This window comes from Astatotilapia calliptera, chromosome 9 (genome assembly GCF_900246225.1).
Source record: "Astatotilapia calliptera chromosome 9, fAstCal1.2, whole genome shotgun sequence".
Taxonomy (NCBI): Eukaryota; Metazoa; Chordata; class Actinopteri; order Cichliformes; family Cichlidae; genus Astatotilapia; species Astatotilapia calliptera.
This window is the reverse complement of record NC_039310.1, coordinates 27,675,176-27,681,193: the sequence shown is the minus strand read 5'-3', so window position 1 is coordinate 27,681,193 and position 6,018 is coordinate 27,675,176. Positions and strand designations below refer to the sequence as shown.

General features: G+C 38.9%; 1 long non-coding RNA gene across 1 annotated transcript; it reads right to left on the bottom strand.

The window, feature by feature from the left end:
* Positions 1–1,021: 1,021 nt before the first annotated feature.
* LOC113029436 (uncharacterized) lies at positions 1,022–3,426 on the bottom strand. Its single transcript, XR_003273415.1, has 2 exons — positions 3,119–3,426; positions 1,022–1,956 (listed from the first exon to the last, which is right to left on the bottom strand). It is a non-coding gene; the product is annotated as an uncharacterized LOC113029436 (long non-coding RNA).
* Between the last annotated feature and the right edge of the window lie 2,592 nt (positions 3,427–6,018).

Here is a 6,018-nt window from a genome sequence, read left to right as displayed (position 1 = left end):
TGTCTCTTTGAGGACTCTGGGAGGTAGCAAGGGAGTGTGAACCTTAAGGTGTGAAACAGCTGTGTACTGCCTTTTGTTCCTGGAGAAGGTATTTAACTGAGAGCCATGCTAGGCTCAGGGAGACTCTTTTGGTTTATTTAAGTGGAAAACTTCCACAACAACCAGCCTGACATTTCTTCCTCCTAAGTTTAATGAATAGATGGATTGAACTTAAATCCTCAGCTCAGTTTTCTATTTTGACCACCTACACCCCAAGATACTGTTTTAAAAAGTGTTGTTTTCAGATCCTTTTAAAGTTTATAAAGGGCCTAATCATTTTCATTAAAATGTTTTATTACATAAATGTTAGTGTTTTATTTCATTTTGATTTATGCTCCCACTACACTGCACATCTACAAATAACAATGCCATGGACTGTCAGTTGCTTTTACCTGCTGTAAACATGAGTAGGTTTGATCAGAGTTTCAATTATAACAGAAAAGGAAAAAAGAAGACCAACTTCTTCCCAACTGACAAGAAAAATACTCGTCATATTTTCATAATAAAGGATCAGGCTCCCCATTTATGACAGCTTGGACCATTAATGTATGTTACATTGATGCTTGTTTTAGTATGCTACTGTACAGTTATGGTCAACATCTCTATTTAAATATAATTAATATACAAAACACAATGAAAGTTAGACATGAATTATTTTTTTACTATTGATAAAATTCATGTATACTAATAAAAGTTATGAGTAACAACATTATTAATAATGATTAATAATAATAATTCTAATGCCAACATGATGACTGTTCATAGCTCCTGCTTTGAAATACTGAACTTTAAAATTGACCTCATGAAAGATCACAATTCACAGTGGCCCACTGTCAGAATAATTCTGAATATAAAATCACTGTGTTAATCTGAAGCTTTGCTGCTGCAAGCCACTGTGGGAAAGCTGTGTTATTATAATGAAAACATCTGTGACACATTCACAGAGGACGAGGTCACAAAGGGACGACACGCAGAGGCTGTATTAAAGTCAAAAATCCAAATCTTTAGTCGTAAACAGGCAGTGGTTACAAACAGGAAGACGAGCAGTCCATTAAACAGTCTACAGGGTCAAACATACAGAGAATTCAAACAGCTATAAAAAAATGACACTGAAAAACTTGACAAAGTGATGTGTGAGGCACCAAAGGGAAGCAGCAGAGTATATTCAATGAATTATCTTCAAATACAAAAGACAGAAACTCCTAAAGGCAGCATGCAAACTGAGCAGGATGTACAAAGGTCAGAGATTACAAAATAAATCAGGTTACCAAAACTGGGACCTTTTCCAAAATAGTGCGTAACTGGAATTTTTCAGCCTTACAGGCAGATAGTCGTCTAAAGCTGCAGCGTTTTCTTTTTAGCTTTTTCCAATCTCTGCTCTCTGCTTTCTCTGTGAACATGTCTGCTTTCTTGGCATGGGTCTGTCTGCTGTTGGTGAAGAGACTAAATCCACATACTCGCTACTAAGATCTCCTCAAGTAGTCTTAACCAGATAACAGTTTAAGAGTAAATGTCATCCTGAGAGTTTCACCTTGGGCAGATGCTGTCTTGCTAACATGCAATCATGAGCATTAATCTATGAGGTGAAAAAGAGATTTTAAAAACTCCAGCCACAAGTTTTATTTCATCTGTGTTTTGGTCAGAGTCCCGTCAGACCTCCAGAATGGTGTCAGAGTGTTTTCTATTCACCTTCCACGTGATGAGCACAGGCCTCAGGTCCAGACCTCCACGGGCACTATAGCCTCTTTGGAGCTAATAGGTGAAAGCAGGTTTGTTGGGACATGAACTGAAGAGGAAACTGACGAGGAAGGCAAGGATCTTCTTCAGCTCCTCCGAGCCCGAGCCGGGACCTCTTTGCGTAGGCCAGCATTGGCCAGGTAGCCCTCCAGCATCTCTGGATGGCCGACAGTGGAAAACCTAGAGGAGTAGGAGAGAAAAGCAGCTTGGAGCATGTCTTTATACTGTTTAGTTTTTAGAGCCACAGACTTTCTTTTAATCTCATTGTTCAGGATCTATGATTGATTATGTATTTATTGTATTCAGAATCAGAATACTTTATTAATCCCAAAGGAAATTAGGGATTTGCAAAGAAAAGCGTCTGGACTTCTTTAAGTTACTTGAAGACGTTTCACCTCTCATCCGAGAAGCTTCTTCAGTTCTAAGGTCAAATGGTGGAGAGTCCCAGATATAAACCTAGTGGGGAGTAACCCCCCACAGAGGGACGCTTGTGAAGTGGCTGTTTGGTCTCTCCAATGTAACATTGGAGAGACCAAACAGCCACTTCACAAGCGCATGGCACAACATAGAAGAGCCACCTCCACAGGACAAGACTCAGCAGTCCATCTGCATCTTAAGGATAAAGGTCACTCTTTCGAGGATGCCAATGTTCACATTTTGGACAGAGAGGACAGATGGTTTGAAAGAGGAGTGAAAGAAGCCATCTATGTCCACTGTGAGCGACCATCTTTGAACAGAGGCGGGGGTTTACGACACCAACTCTCTGCCATCTATAATCCAGTTTTTGAGATCCCTTCCCAGACGCCTTAACGCCCACTCTCATCCTGGGCCATCTGATCTCAGGAATTTGCATGATAAGGTGGGGCCAGGTTTCACAATGAACTCACCCGAAACTCTGGCTGATTGGGACCCACACCCAGTTTCACACCTTGTCTCAGGCGATTAGAGGATCATCAGGGGGTCCTTTTGTCCCTCTGTGTGGGGTTACTCCACTAGGTTTATATCTGGGACTCTCCACCATTTGACCTTAGAACTGAAGAAGCTTCTCGGATGAGAGGTGAAACGTCTTCAAGTAGCTTAAAGAAGTCCAGACGCTTTTCTTTGCAAGCTCCTTTGACTACGATGACCTGGATGACTGAGAACCTTCACAGACAAATTAGGGATTAACTGTATTCCTCCATGACTGTGTGACAGCAAGTGGAAAAAAAAAATCAGCTTTACCTTTGTTGATATGCTTGTAATTTTAATATTGATTACATTGCCCATGAAATAATAGAAAGCTCATATATGAAAATGTATTTTAAAAAAGAAAGTTCATCTGAATACAAAGGAGTACACTCACCTTCCTGTAGATGGAGTTGTAGCGAGCGCTGGTGACCATCCAGGCCTCCTCGTAGAACTGATCACTGATTGGATCCAAAACATCGATGGAGGATCTGTGTAAGCGCTGAGGATCGTCCTGATGGACAGAACAGAAGGAGAGTGAGACAAGTGAAGATATACTAAACAATACTGTGAAATGAACTGACCCACACAGAGTTTGATTCAGAGGTGATTGACACATTATTTGACCACAAGCAATCTTTTCTGGTTTGACGCCGTCTTTGTAGCCAGAAACCAGCTCTCTCCTCGGCTTCCTCCACTACACGCTTCCCGGATTATTCTTAGTCACTGGGATGTTGACCTTTGACCTTCACATTAGAGAGGTGGCAGACATAATTAGTGTATGAATTTTAAAGTAACAGGTAATAAAGAGAGTGTAGCAAATGTAGTCAGGTTTATTACTCTATATCACACATGAGTGCCCGAGGAGGCGGGCTGACTGGGGAGAAACAGGGAACATAGAACAGGGGTGACTCGACATGAAATGATGAAACGTGGGACACGGGAACAGAAACTAAACACAGGCTAAGAAGAACACTGAGGCAGGGAGAACTAAGATTACTGAGAGCCTGATAAATTAAGAATAACAAAAACCAAGAAAAACAATAGTCAAAGAATATTAAATGAAAACACAAAGCATTGGGCCGGACCCACTACTGTGACATTTATATGTGATAAAACATTTAAAAAACTGGACAATCTGCCTCAAATGTTGAAATCTTTCTACGTATACTTTAGGTTCAGCTCTCCATCCTGGGCATTTGGTTAAGCATGATTCAAAAATTTTATTTTTAAATCGTTTTATTTGTTTAACTGGTTTTAATTATTAGTTACTTTTGTGAAAATTTGTTCGCACATTTAAAAATACATCATTTATTTTCAAAAAGGAAATTTAAAAAAAGTATTTTTCAAACTTATTTGATTTAGAGGATCATATTTGACCAACGTAAATTTTTTAATTTCATATACAATGACTGAAACAGTGAACTAAATATCTGAAATCTTTCCTTGCTTAAAAGTTATAATCCTACTTAAGTTATAGTGCAAACGCTTAAGCAACAAATATACTTAATGCTCATTAATTAATATTTCACTTTAATGTTGCAACTACGCACTCACTTCTGTCTTTAAACAAAATATTTTCCAGTTACAGAAATCATGAAATCCAAATTAAAGTGTTACTGTTGCTATATGCATTTTATATAAATAATCGATGATGGTGCTGACATGAAGGAAGAGAAAGTTACAGGTTGCATCCTTTGAGTTTGTCTCCGTGCCTTTGGGCGATTTTCAGAAGGACAGATGTTTCTGTTCTATTCTTGAATTAATTTTTTCAAACACAAACACTATTTTAAAGCTTCTAGAGAGTAAAATAATAATGATAATTATAATAACAGTAATAAAAACAAAAGCTCTCAGATCCATCAAACCAAGCAGCAGAAAGAACAATAACAGAAGATAAAACTTTAACCTTGTAGACTTCATTATGTTCCAGCTGCTCTACAGACGCTGTGACCTCGGACTTAAGCAGGTCGTAAAGTATGTGCAACTCAATAACTTCATAATTACACCCTGTGGTATTTAGGCAGCAGAACAACTAAGAATAACAACTACAAATAATGTTTTTAGGTTTCTGTTGTACTGCAAGGTTCAGTACAGGAGAAACAAACCAAGAGCAAATATTACGTCTCATTTACAACAAAGCACAAATGCCATCAAAATTTATCAAATTGAATCATCTTTGTTTAGATGCAAGAAGAATCATATAGAAATGAAAAGTATAAATATAAATCCGGAGCAAAGATATCCTCTAAATCAGCGTAGCACATGTGCAGCTGCTGGGATTCACTTAAGCATTCGGCTCGTCGCTGTTGCAGATTTTTCTCTCGCTGTTCTGGCTCACAGCGCTGCAAGCACAAAAATAAATATCCCCAAAGGTGTGAAAGGGAGCTAATTAGTAAGAGTATTGTTACTCTCCCCAGGAGTAGTCCAGCAGTAGAAATCAGTCCAATAACAAGGTGTGTAACATCTAGCAGGGTGACAGAAAAACCCAGGGTAACTTCTAAGGACCTCAACGTCTCTCTCACATTGCGTTTTTTTAAACATGTTTCCATTTGTCACTTCAGTCTTTACTCTGAAATACAGGAAGAGAAATCATGGCTGAAACAACTTCTCATGAAACCAGGGGTGTGGTCCAACAGTCAGTTTTGGTGAGGAAGGCTCCTAACTGAGAGAAGTGACCCAGAAGTATCTGTGTAGCAGCCACAATGAATCAAGATCATGAGCTTTATTAACTGATCAAAGTCTCTTCTTTCATCTTCTGTATTATTCAGTTTGCATTGGTAATGCCCATTATTGTAATGCTTTTTTAAGATAAGCAAAACTTTATTTCACTTTGGGTTAGCTGGGATAAGTGATGGATGGAGGGAATTTTACTTCAGCCACAGAAATCCTAAATAGGAAGGAGGAGCTGAGTTACAGTGGATCACTATCCAGCAGGGAAACAAGATTTATTTCAATTTCTTGGCCATGAGTGAGATTTACTAAGTGGGCAAATTAGTGAGATGATACCGTTCAAGAGTGATCTATTAATAGTGCACCAATTTACATTCAGAGATGCATGCAGCCAGTTCATTTCAGCATTAACCGGCTTTCTACCAACAGCAGCACATGGAGACACTGAATCTGCTAAACTAATTAAAACATTGTAAGTTCAGGTCTTCAGTTTACGTTTCTTTGTGAAAACAGCACAGCAAAGGAGACTCTGTGACGTTTTGATATAAGGGATAAATCTTCTGACCAAACCTGCTGGGACTGTGTGAGGTCCTGAGGCTAAGAGTAAGGATTTATCCACAGGAG